We start from the raw sequence: 14,461 nt of genomic DNA, 5'->3' as shown, positions 1-14,461 counted from the left end.
AGAATTACGTTACCGTATTTCGCAATTATTTAACGAGTTTTACTTAAATCTCTAATATCAAGATACCACTCTCGGTGTAGATAACACGAAGTCGGAGAAAGGTACTTCTAAAATGCATAGAATATTCGAAGTATTTTATGAGAACATCAAACTTCGTGAAAGTATCCTTTGACAAATTCAGTCAATCTTTTCCCATCGAAACTTCAGACTTATCGGGCTTTGAAGATACAGGCAACTGACAATATTTCACTCCATGTTAATTAGTTAATTAGTTTTAAGCAACGTCTCTTAATTTATTCTAATTTAAAATTTCATTAAAATGTCCAGTAGTGAATACTATAAAGTTGTAAAAATTAACAAATTTAACAAATTTAATCAATAAATTGCAGGCTGCAGAAGTTTGATGGAAGTTGTTAAAAAAAACATTATAAACAAAGAAAAAAGGATTTAAAAAATTACCGATGTTTGAAGTAGTTGAAATAATAACGATTTATAAAGTTAATTTTTCATTTTCTAAACTGTACTTGACGTGAAAAATTATACATTTAACGAAAATTGAAGGCTTTCCTATAACTTCTATATATTATTTATTATTATATATTAATATTCTATATTATTTATCTATATATTAATATTCTTGATATGTTTAGAATATATATTATTTATTCATATATTAATATTCTATATTATTTATCTATATATTAATATTCTTGATATGTTTAGAATATATATTAATTATGTTATATATATCATACAAATTTTCAACATTTTAACACTAATATTATCTTTAAATTCAGTGTTTAAAAAAAATTATTGCAATTGTTAAATTAAACTAAAAAAAATTTACCTATAATTAATCCAAATTAATAATTATTTATCAATTAAAGGATTCACAATCGCAACAAATTGTATAAGCCAATTCCTGAGAACTTTTACTGCGTAGTTCTTTGTAGCTGTTCATTGTACTTAAAATAAAATAAATATATATTTGAAATTTGACAAAAAAATAGAAAATTTTAGTGCACTCTAGTGTAGCGATAAGAAATAGAGATAAAAAAACAGAGCATGAGACATTTTTTTAACGTTTATATTATAATAATGAATTCTATTCTCTTGAACAATATAAAGTAATCGCAAGAACTTTACCCTTTTAAACAATTTTAGATTAATAATTAAAAAACTTTTTGTTATTAATATTATTAAATAACTCTATATATATTATTATTCTTATAGTTCTGATAATAATCTAACTTTTTTTTTAAACTCTTAGCTTTTATAAATTACGCATTTATAATAAAATACTATATAATTAATTAATTAAATTAATTTTATATAATTAATTTTATCTACTAAATAATTAATTTATTTCCGCAATATATAGTAATATGTAACAGTTCTATTAGTTAATTGATAATACTGAGGAAGATAATTCCATTGTACTTCTAGTACGAACACTTGTGAAATAAAGCTTTCCATGTCTTGTTTACACCTGTTCGGCGATTCGTTGCTAAGATACAAACGGCAAGAGGGGGTTAGTAAGCAACGAAATCCGCCTGTAATGTGCAACTAGATCTCAGATCTGGTTTAACCCCTGTAAGTAGTATACCCGGAAAAGTTTTGTGGTAAAGTCTGTTGTCAACGCCGATATATCTTAGAACAGTTGCGTGCTGAGCTTCGTGCTCAATACGTTTTATCTTGGAAGATCTTCGTCTATTCGCTAACGGAGTAACAAGTAGTTCATAAACTTGGTGGAAGATGAGAAAGATCATTTTAAATCACCACTGAAGAAGTTAATACAACCACGCTGATACGTGCGGGACACATTGTAATATTTTACAGAATACTAAAATGAGTAGAAAACTATCTATTTGATCAGCTGTAATCAATGAAGACAATTAATTAAATTAGAGGTTTGCTCACTGCAGCTGACGAGAACTATTCACAAAAGAAATTATCGTTAATTGAAAAAGATGGAATTTCGTTAAATAATTATATTAATGATCAATTACGCAATGTGCTCTGAAATCGAAAATCTGATTGTTTCTTAGAACGAAAGAAAGAGAATGAGAATTGGTGCACAATTATCTATTTGAACAGTAATGAGTAACCCATCGGCAAAAGTCATTATCTTCATTTAAAATTTTTTTGGCGAGAGCGAATAAATTTGTAATTATTCTTATTCAAGCTATCAATAAGATCTGTTTCTTAAAAAATTAAGAAAAATTTATTGTTTTAATTAACAAAATGTGTATAATGTGGAAAGAGATATACAATTTTTATTTATTAAAATAGAATGTGCTTGACTATTTTGCAGCTGAAGAAGTATTTTAACTAATTTTAAACCGAAGTGTCTCCCATTTTTATTAAACATGATTGACAGATATAATGGTGTTTATAACAATAGGGATTTGGAGATTTGGGGATTCTTTTGCAACTCGACCCACTTTTCCCCCTAATTTTATAGATTCGTAATTGTTTTGCTCATTTTTTAAATATTCAACTCGTAACTAAAGAAATCCAGGGCAATATTTCATAAAATTTTTTTTATATAACTACTTTTGCATATCGGTTACTTGAATAATAACTGATTGTAAAACAGAAATTTGAAAAGAACTTTAAATAAAAAAGGTATAAATAAATAAACTAAGAGACTAAACAGAGAGATATGAGATCAAGATTTATTAGGATATTAGTTTTAAGCTTGGTTCCATCAACGTAAGATTAACTTTAATCTCTTCAATTTACTGTTTATCTTCATCTAATTCTTCAAATTAGAAAAGATAAGAATAAATTAGAAAAGATAAAGAATAAATTGAACCGAGATTAAAGTTAATCTTCTATTGGTAGAACCGGACATAAATATTGTCTGTAGAGAAACTAGTTTATAAAAAATTTAAGATATCTATCGTTGAGGCACGTAACAGCGTTCGTTACATTTAATCGTACGATTTAATCGCTCGGTAACCAAACCATTTTTCTCATAGAACCGAGGAGAGGCTTCGTACTTCCTTTGCAGAAGGAAACTTCGTGAGATTTCGCCGCTTGCCACTAGAAGATTAAAGCGGAATCTCTAGCAATCGATCGCATGCCCTTCTATATTTGCCTGCTACGCTTTCCCTCGCGGCAACTGCAATTTCCAGAGTCTAACTGTAATCCATTGCAACTGTATTCCATTCTTCCTGACCACGTTTGTAACTCGAATTTACTTTTGCACGATGATGACAGCGTCGAAAGCGTTTGCCTTTCGTTCCGCAATAATCGCCAAGAGCGCTTCCTTGAATCTGAAGGGTCTCCCAGAACTCCTCTAATTCCGGAAACCGGGAAATCGGTTTTCGAGTATAATAAAAAGCGCAAAAGCTATTTACGATAAGGTTTAACGTTTGCCAATTGATAGCAAACCGATAAGACTGAGTATTGAGCAGTCAGGAAGAAACGATTTCAATCGTCGCGAAACTGTCGTTTGAGTAAACCGAAGGGACAGCGCGATAAATTGTGCCGTGAGAAACGTAGTAAATTGTGGCGAAAAATAACACATATCCAGATAAATACATATGTTGTAATATCGTGGATATCGACAAGGACCTTTGAAGAGCAATATCTACTAATCGATTTTTGGTAAGTAAAAGAATTAATTTTCTCATTTAAGCTTTTTACATCATATCACGTAGGAAATGTAAAAACATGCAATTGCTTTTATATATTCACATACGTTTTATATATATGTTATGTGTTCGTTAAAAATGTGCGATACTGCTTCCTCGAGAAATAGAATAATAATGATAGCGTTGAAAAGGAATTGAAACAGAACATTTAATCAATCTCCACAAATGTGTCTTTCGCAAAAAAAAATGTAACTTTATTGATTAAATATTTCACATGGTTTAGATATATAATAATATGTTTAAAAATAGAGAGAAATTTAAAATATCGATAAGACGTAAGACGATAAATATTGAGTTTTACGATGCAGCAATAGGGAATAATCGAACCGATAATGTAGGAAACATTTCGAAGTCATTCTAATAAACGATAAAAGAATGAATCGTTGCTATAAAAGCATGAATGATAGTTTAATAGCATTCATTCTCTGGGATATTGTTCGCAGTTTGGTTCAAAGTATGCCATTTTCTCCTCTTAAAGCTCCGTAGAGAAATATCAAAATAGTCTGAAAAGTTGAACAAAGTTATTTTAAGTGTAACTGAAGATTTTTCAAATTCTACTTACATTTTGCAAAAATTATAAAAGTTATTTATTTAGTCTTTATATCAACTAACTTCAAAAATTTTGTCAACGTTTGTTTACGTTACGTCAACACTTATGTTATATCCGAGTACCTATCATGGAATTTCACATGCTACAGGTTGTTATAACCCGAAAAAATGTTATATAATATATATAACATATTTTATATATAATTACATATAATTGTATATAAATTATGTTAATTTTATACACATATAATTATATACGTAATTTTATTTAATTTTGTATAATTAAATATAATTATATATGAATCATTTTTTCCCGGGAAGAGTTAAATAACACAAGTGAATAAGAGAAAAAATATCTCAATAATGTTACGTAACATCTTCAGAAAGACGTCGACGAAAATGACGAAATAAGATTTATAATGATGAGATCATTTAGCGATTATAGTAAGATATAATTTTAATCACGGTCCACCTGACGGTCGACACTTCTAAGAAATTCGATTGATTCTTGGAGAATGCTGATAAAGCGGCTATAAAGGTAACTCTCCATAGGAACTACCTAGTGGATATAAAAAAAAAAACAGAACGGAAGATACAAGAAGCGATCACAAGTCAGTTGGTCAGTTAGTCTGTTAGTAGTGCGTTAAACGTTAGTAGAGTGTTAAACGTCTATTGATCAATTGTGTATAAGAACTGATACAAGAAATACATAAAATAAATTTTATCAAGATTAAAAGGAATTAATTCTTTTCTAAGTCCCCGCAGAGGTAAAAGAATTATTGTGTCTACCTCGTCAATTTCAACATAACATAGTATAGCGGTATCCTTTAAAACTATCTCCAGATATTCGAGCAACAGCCTGTTTAGAGATCGACGTTTAGAGATTCCCCCACTCCTTTTCCAACAGGTATAAACTGGTTTAGGACTTCGCGAATCAATCCTGAAGCGTCTTTTGAGCAGTCTGTTATATTCACCATATTTTTGTCAATGTTACACCCATTCTTGTATTTTTATTATAAAAGTTTCATGACTTCTTGCGACGTATCAAATATTATCTCGGTAGAAAAATGAAAGAGTCAATGTTGTACGCGAGTACAACAAAGAACGATTAGATTAAATATAATTAAATTAATTAATACTAAATGCGTACGAAAAACTGTTTACATTGTGTAATAGAAAAATCGCGTGTGTATATTTTTATTGTTCTTATCTTTAATTTGAGCGCAGAAAAGTATGTTAGGAATCTACTAGAAGATGAAATATCGTTCTCCAGTGATTTATGAGTTTTTTTTTAAACTTTTGAAACTTTTTTAAAATACAGCATTTTCCTTGTTTCTAGTACAAGTAAGTTATACAAGTAAGTTGTTCCTTTGAATACCTAAATATACTGAACTATAAATCTCTCTTTTCCATCTTTCTACGTAGAAAATGCATGTAGTAAGCCGAGCATTGGACAAACGTATAGTCAAGTTTAATGCTCACAAACTTAAAATTTCTTTTCGAATATTTTAAAGTAAATTGATGTATTTATGTGAAATTATCCAAATAATGAGAATTCGATTAGCAATGTTTGAATGAAAAGTACCTTTTCGAAATGAATACCTGAGAAATGGATCCAGGTGTTGACACAAGAGCTAATATTTAAAAATATGATTCGAAATTAAAGAATATATGATTTAAAATCTTAAAATAATTAATTAAAAAGCCTTATTTAAATGTTTAAATGTTATTCAAGTTTCTAGGATTTTATAATACATTTTATAATACAAAATATTATTTAAAATAAAATAACAAATATTCCCGGTCTCTCTCTCTCTCTCTCTTTCTCTATTTCTCATATTTAAAAATGTTATTTAAAATTCAAAATTATTATTTAATATTCAGAAGCAACGGCCGAATTCCAGAAGAGCCAAAGACAGGGATCCTTCAAAGATTTGACGGCAGATTAGAGGGAAAAATAGGATTATCGAAAATCGTTTAGAATCCTGACAATCGAAGAATCGCTACAATGGCTGAAAGAACGCCGGCTCCTGACAGTGAAAAAGTGGAAGAAATCGCGCCCGATAAGACGCAAGAGGTCGACGCCATTTTGGTAGAGACGCCGGTTGTCACCGAAGACAGAAGCAAAAGAGTCAAAAGGAACATCATCACCGTGCCGGAAAAAAATGTCGAGATCGAGAAAGAAGGAACGAGATATCGTTACGATAAGAACGGGCAATTGAGACCCATATTGCATTGATTAATGTTTCACACGGTTAGTTCTTTTATTTTTTTCTGCATTAGCGCTTTAAATCTTTGATTGACATTCTATGAGATTCACGCAGTCTTTAGATGGTTAGTGTAATAAATTTTTATTAACGTATCAGTAAAGTGATTGTAGATAAACATTATTTAAATTTTTATGGTATTATTTGGTATATTTCAAAATATCATATTTAAAGTTCAATTTATAATTTAACTCATAATTTAAATTTATTGAGATTTCAAACAGTATCAAGCTTAAAGTGGCCATTTAAAAATCACACAAAATTATAATATTAATTAATATTCACAATAACTACTAAAATATTATTAATGTATTTATTAAAAATATTTTCGTAGTCTATCTTAAAATTTTTATTAATTTTGTAATTATTGTAGTGTTCAAAATTAATAAATCAATAGATTTAAACATGTAAATGAATAATAAGTAAACAAAATTAAAATTATAGTAACACAATTTTATTTTTGCAAAAAAACTAATAATGTATGATTTTATTGTTAATTTATAAAGGAAAAACTTATAAAAAAGAGTCGAAAACAATGTATTTATTATTGAATTTATGAACGTTAAAAGTTATCTATTCATTTTTGTTATACTCTAGGATTAAACGTTACATTTTCTAACTTAAAAGCTACCTTGTTATAAAAGTTCAATCGCAAATTTAACTTTTTTTTAAATCTATAAGTAACTTTTCATTGAACTTAAAAACAGTAAAATCGTCAAATTTAAAAAACCTCTTAAAAGCCACTCTTACAGTGAAAATGCGGTTTACTTTAGAAATAAGAGAAAGTTAAATTTTTGTATAGAAACTAAACAAATTTCTTCTATTTGAGATTGTATTCGCGTTTAAAAAATTAGATTTTATACTAAAAGCTAAATGTTTTTTATTTGAAAAAATCAAATCGACTCTCTGACCGATAAAATTTTTTTCCAATTTAGAAACTAGAGATATATTGAGCTTGTTTTAAGCTATACTCTGTTCGTTACTAAAAGCGAAACTTTATTCGCGGTAAAAGTCAAATATTTGTTGGACTGAAAAGCCAAATTCTATCGTCATAAAAATCAATCGTTTCTTGCACAACAGTTTTGTTTTTTCTATAAAAAGTTAACCATCTGTGAATAGAGTTCATAAAATTTTAAACAAATTTTTTGCTTTGGAAATATTTGAACAATAATGAGTAAATAAAACTTCTATCGCTTGTTAAATATTTCTAACTTTTCAAGTATTTACTGAGAGAAAGTAACTGTTATAATATTCTTTTTCTTTTTCTATTTTCCTCTTTCTTCTCTCTCTCTCTCTCTCTCTCTCTCTCTCTCTCCCTCTTCCCTTTCCTTCTCTCTCTTTCTCTTTCTCTCTATTATTCGATAATTTCGATATTCGCGCAATCTCGTGGACAAGATACTTTCTGCAAGCCACTCGCATATGCATATTTATAGAATTTCATATGCTATTTGAAATGCAAAACGATATTTGACTATTTCGATAACCTTAAGTTAAACAACTTTGATTACAATTATTGGCTATTTCCCAAGAAGTGTTATATTAAGTAATATATTTCAAAAAAATTGAAGGTAGTGGGTCAATAAATAAACAAAATAAGTAATAATGTTTAATAGTTATAATCAATTAATAAATATGGTTGCAATTCTCCAATCGATTAAATATTATATTAAATATTATACTATTACGCATATTATCTTTTTAATTGCATATGTTGACAAAATATTTTAAAATATATAATTAATTTTACCACGCAGGATAAATCAATTGGAGCTAATATAAACATAAGTATAAAATATTAAAATGCAAATTATTAGAATTTAATTTGTATAATCTTCATGTAATTTTATTAATTTAAGTATTAACTAATAACTATTTATAAAAAAATAAATAGTTATTAGTTAATACTTAAATTTATTAGTCACAGTTTTTAAATACTTTTATGTAAATATACATGAGAATTAAAATTAGAATTTAGTTATCATTTCTGTGAAATATTACGCATGTAGTGATAATCGCTTATCAAAGATACGCTTCACCTTTGACAAGACATCATGTGATGTAATTTTTACAAGAATTTTATCATTAATTATGGTTTTGTTGATTTGTGAAATCCTCAGTATAAAACTAATCAGTCATTGCGCAGCATTAATAACAGCGTCTTTATAAGATTCTGCTTTTTGAGGATGTTTCACAAGTCGTACGCATTATTGAAATCAAATTTTTAAACTGAGTTGCATTCTGTGGTGAAAATGAAATTTTATATCACGTTATTAATGATTGCTATGATGGTGATGACTACCAGGTCGTCACCGCTACTACAGAAAACTCAACTCAGATCGACTCCGAAAACACCGATGACAAATGAAACAATGTCTTCAGTTAATATCATAACAGTACCGGATTTTCCGTGTCCACCTGGCCAACAACGTGATACGAACGGAGCATGTCGATTGTTTTTGCAAAAGCTTAAGAAATAGTTTCAAGAAGAATTATAGGTAAGATAACTTGTAAATAAAGTACAGTGCGGTAATTTTATCGAGAATCATAAAGATTAATTAGAAAGAAACATATAAGAAAAAATAAAAGAAATTGTAGAAGAATGAAAATTAGAATTTAGTTATCATTTTTGCAAAATATTGCAAGATTACGCATGCGTGTAGTGATAATCTCTTATTAAAAATACGCTTCACCTTTGACAAGGCATCCTGTAAATATAATGTAATTTTTATAATGGATTTTATTATAAACCATGGTTTTGTTGATTTATGAAATCCTCGGTATAAAACTAATCAGTCATTGCGCAGCGTTAACAATGTCTTTGTAAACTTCTGCTTTTTTGAAGATGTTTCACAAGTCGTATGCATTATTTGGACATTATCGAAATCTCAAATTTTTGAAACGGTTTGCAATCTGTGGTGAAAATCGAAAATGAAATTTTGTATCACGTTATTAATGATTGCTATAATGGTTATGACTATCGTATCGTCACCGCTACAAAAGAAAATTCAACCAAATATCGAATCGACTCCGAAAACATCGACGACGAATGATGATATACGCATAATATAAAATGTCGTAACGATGCCGGAATGGCCTTTTCCGTGTCCACCTGGTTATAAACATGACGCGAACGGAAAATGTCGGTTTTTGACAAATCATAAAAAGTAGTTTCAAGAGAAACTAGATAACTTGTAAATAAGGTAAAGTGCGATAATTCTGCCGAGGAAATTAATTAGGAAGAAACATATAAGGGAAAAATAAAAGAAATTGCAGAAGAATGAAAATTGGAATATTCGGGAAAATTTCTTAATGTTATTAATCCGGAAATAATCAATTACAGTGTTTTATTAAAAAATGTTGTAAAATATTGTTTTATATGGATATTGGTTAATATATATTTTCTTTCTTTTTTAATAACTATTTTTTACGAATAAAAGAGAAGAGTGCTATTTTTCAAAGCAGGTTTTGCTTATTATTAGTAATATTCGTACGTAAATATACAAATGCAATTTTTAGTTCTATAGACTAACTGTTTTTCTTTGGTTATTTTTAATTATGAGATTATATATTTTTAATTGTAATTTATTTAATTGTAAGATAATTATTTCAATTCATGATTGTGTTTTAAGTTCGACAAATTGAATCGGCAATTTATACAATTAAAAATTGTATTTATACAGTCATATATAAATATTACTAACAAGGAAACACGACGAACACTTCCTCTCATTTTAATAAGCTTTAGATATATTAAAATATAAACGAAAATAAAAGATTTTTATATATGTTGGAGGATAAAAATCTCCTTGGAAAAAATTGGTTTTTTATTAGGTGTTGGAATTAATTCGTAGCGTTTTTTAATGAAAGAATGTTATTTATTTCACATGAGCATTAAAAAATACATTAATGAAAGTACTTCCCATCACTTGTAAAACGCTACGAATTAATTCCAACACCTAATATTTCATAGTGAATATACTGTGAATATATTGTCGAAACTATGAGAGATAAAAAAAATGTTTTAAATAAAAGTTAAATAGTTTCAAGAGTACTTTATAATAATCATTATAAAAAGTTATTTAAATAAAAATTTTTTTAATAAAAAAATTTTTTTTTATTTTTTTAATTTTGATTATGAAGTAATAATGGTCTTGAAACCATTTAGCTTTTATTTAAAACATTTTTTTTTGTGTTTCTCATAGTTTCGATGATATTCATTTAAAAAAAAAACTGATCTTTTCAAAAGAATTCTTTTACTCCCTTAACTTTCGACTTAGCATGTAAAAAAAAAATATTTTTTATTTTTGTTTATATTTTAACATATCCAAAGCTATTTAAAATTAGGGACGATGGTCAGTTAATTGTATTTCTTTATACGTACCAAGACCTGCTTTGACTAAAAATGGCATTTATATTTTTTCTTTTTCTTCTTACCTTGCCTGTGGTTTGTATTACACTTCTCTCAAATGCTTGTGGAGCGTATACTAATTATTTAATTGCCGAGCATATACCTACAGTTTTAATGCCTGTTTAAACGGTGAACTTTTCGAGAGGTGTTTCTGTGGGTAAGGATACTCTCGGAAGATTGCCGACCTTTCCCCGAGAAGAGATACGAGCGTAAATATTTTGGTTCCTGGGATTTGAACCGAGGATTTCTGGCATGATAGACCTGTGCTCTCTTTGTTATGCCAGCTCGCGCTCATATGCGTTCTTATTTGTGTTTAAATATTTCTCTGTTTATATATATATTATATATATATATATATATATATATATATATCATTTATTTTGTTCTTTACAAATTTTTAAATATGCAATTCCATTGAAAACTCGCTATAAAGGCGTCATATTAATAAAAATCTCAATTTTTTTGAAATATGGTCATAATAAGCTATATTTAACGTGTGTGTATGTGTGTGTGTGTGTATATATATATATATATATATATATATTCTGTTTAATATTTAATTTGTATCTACTTTTTTCAGAAAATTGTAATTAAATTTATAATATTCGTAGATATTAATAAATAAGAGAAGACAATCAATAATATACAATATGTTGTTAATAATATTAATTTTAATTAAAGTGTAAAAACACGTACTCTCCAGATGATCATTTACGTAAAAAAAAAGAAATTAAATAACTATTCCCGGATTAACAACGACGTCGTTGTAAATAACAGGAGATTAGCGAGAAAACGCCCTTTTAACGAAGATATTTCGTACGTTATAAGCGTCGTTTAGAGGAATCAGGGTCAAACGTTCTGTGTGAATATCACAAAAAATGAAAATTTAAGCCATGTTGTTAATCTCCTCCGTGACGATGATGACTGTCGCGTTGTCATCGTTGTCGGAAATAAAAAGAATTGACTGCTACCGAAAAATCAACGACAATTGAATTCTAGATTCTCGGTCGCATGTAATAATGGCGCCGATTCGTGTTTCATGACACATTGATTTTGTATTCCGTCGATCAGCGACGTGATTCAAACAAAAAAATATTGAAAAATTTTTAAAATAAAAAGTGATTCAGCACTTTTGCAATTTTGCAGTAACATTGCAAATGTTTTCTAAGTCAAGAGAACTAGTTTTAGGATATTCCTTCACAGAATTATATACATTTAAAGATTTTTTTTATTATATTAACTTATAAAATGTCTACATATAAAATAGCTTATAAAATTTTTAAGTGTGAATATCTCTAATATGTATTTTTTTTAATCTATTTTTTGAAAATGCGTTTATCAACAAAAATTTATGTTTTTCAAACTTTTGGTATTGCCTCTGAACCAACAATTACTCCTGAAAAACATGTATTTTCATTTCCTTTTCCAGAACATTCCTGCATATATTTCACATGTTTATTTTAGCGATTGTATTATTCTAGCTTATTCTATAGCTATTTAAATATACCAATAGAGCAAAATGTGTGTGTGTGTGTGTGTGTGTGTGTGTGTGTGTGTGTATGTATCTAAAAAGAAAAATATAAAAAAATTTAAAACCATTGCATATAATTCCTTTTTTATGTCGCCAAACAAGGACCATTCATTCATGAGCTATTATTTTTTATATTTGTTTGCAGATACAACGATACGAGCGGTGTAATCCTACAAATGTCACAATGAAATATCATAACAACGCATGTCGAGAGATTGGCCAAGCTATTTGTCCGCTTTGCATCAGAGAAACAAACTTCACCATCGATGCGATCAATGTATATTATTTATTAGTTGTTTTAGTGTTTACACAGTAATACTTGCAATTATAATATGAGTCCCGATTTATCATAATAAAATACATTTTTATCTATGTTTTTTTATGTTCATTTTTTTTTCACGTCAAATAAAAATCATATATGTCAACAAAACCTAGCAATAAGTAGAAAAAGCTTACAGAGCTGTATGTTTATGCAAATTACACATCACTATATGTATTGAAATTTAAATGACAAATGAATTGTCGAATTTAAACTGATTTTTCTCTAATAATAGTATTTAGTAATAATTCCTATCCGAGAAAAAAAGCTAACAACGAATATTAAATAAAATATTATTAATAGCTGTGTGTGTATGTATGTATATATATATATATATATATATATATATATATATATATATATATATACCAATTTTGTCTCCAACATGTTCTTTAGGTCAGCTATATTATCAGATTCCAACGTTTATTGATCTAAATACAACCATGGTATTGACAGCACGAAATAAATGCCAGCAGTCAATTTTAATGCCAAACGTGCAGCAAAATACGCGAAAATACGAGCCTATAATTCTTATCCCATATAGAAAAAAGTTACAATGCACATTATTAAGTGTAGCGTTATTAATGATTGTGTATGCAAATCAGTTTTGTTTCAAATCTATTCTTTAGATCAGCTGTATTATCAGATTTTTGACATTTATTGATCTAAAAAACGATGGTATTGACAGCATAAAATAAACGCCAGCAGCCAATTTTAATGCCGAACATGCGGCAAAATACGAAAATACGAGCCTCCGATATAGTTATCTGTCTTTTCAGTTTTCTATTCATACATTAAATTGTTCGCCGATATGTACAGTAACCTATTTTTTATTGATCAACAAAAGTTACTATTAAATAAATATTTAAAGTATCTTTGCAACTATGTCAAGATCGATGTTACTCTGTAGCTATACAGAGTCTACAACAGAGTTATAGACTGGATGGAAGTCATAAGAAACGATATATGTGTGAAGCTGAGTAGTTTGTATATTATCCCAACATACATATTTAGTATCAATTTGTTAGAGTTGTGTGAACACTCCGTTTACATATTAATATTTCACGGACATTTTCACGGAAAAGTAACAGACGCAATAGCTGTTTATTGACAACATCGATATTAATATACTTTAATTGCGATAATTAGCATTTTAATCTGCATAATTGTAATTTTTTATCGTAATAAAGCAAAGTGCATTGGAAATATCTGAGTATAAATAGGAAACATGCAGTAGCACAGTGGCAAAATACTCGCTAAGATAAACAGAGTAAAAGAAATATTAAGTGCAAGTAAAGTTGGAAAATTTTGCGATAAGTTACGAGAAAGAAAGTCAAGAAAAGTCAAGAAAAGCGAATCGAGAAAACGGTAAAGATTAGTTAACAATATTAGTGATGCGAGAACTTCGATCCTTACTCGCATTTCAAATTGCATTTTTAAACAAAAAAGTTATTGCGTCGTTTAGAAATGAAGTTCTTTGGTGGTGCTTTCCTGATACTTGTGACAATGATGTTAATCTTGGTGCCACTGACAGTCGGTCAAAAGAATAAGGATGTATATACACAACCCAAGATAGAGACACCCTGTACTGAATGTAAGGTACAATCTACAAGCATTATAGATGCACCTAAAATAACAACCGCAAGTCCATGTCCGGAGGGCCAGAGACAGGATTCCAGTGGAGTATGTCGTTCACCCATGTAACGATCAAAAAACACAGGTAGT

The 14,461-nt window shown here is 28.4% G+C and overlaps 1 protein-coding gene and 1 long non-coding RNA gene across 17 annotated transcripts in view; one reads left to right on the top strand and one right to left on the bottom strand.

Moving 5' to 3' along the window:
- The window catches only part of LOC105153594 (uncharacterized), a 97,622-nt gene that overhangs the window by 36,694 nt on the left and 46,467 nt on the right, over positions 1-14,461 (bottom strand). The window lies entirely within an intron of this gene.
- LOC105153592 (uncharacterized) overlaps positions 1,540-14,461 on the top strand; it is a 41,843-nt gene continuing 28,921 nt past the window's right edge. For 5 of the 9 annotated variants that reach the window (XR_015545082.1, XR_847106.2, XR_015545078.1 and 2 more), the window contains exons 1-5: positions 1,541-1,825; positions 2,985-3,615; positions 6,096-6,465; positions 12,563-14,104; positions 14,202-14,456. This is a non-coding gene — a long non-coding RNA (uncharacterized LOC105153592). Of the gene's footprint in view, positions 1,826-2,984; positions 3,616-6,095; positions 6,466-12,562; positions 14,105-14,201; positions 14,457-14,461 lie in introns of those variants that run through there. The other 4 variants (XR_015545081.1, XR_015545077.1, XR_015545080.1 and 1 more) reach the window with 3 other exon arrangements.

Source organism: Acromyrmex echinatior, chromosome 5 (assembly GCF_024713525.1).
Source record: "Acromyrmex echinatior isolate Ae372 chromosome 5, ASM2471352v2, whole genome shotgun sequence".
NCBI classification, from domain to species: domain Eukaryota; kingdom Metazoa; phylum Arthropoda; class Insecta; order Hymenoptera; family Formicidae; genus Acromyrmex; species Acromyrmex echinatior.
Note: the sequence above shows the minus strand (reverse complement) of the source record. Positions and strands in the feature narration are given on the sequence as shown.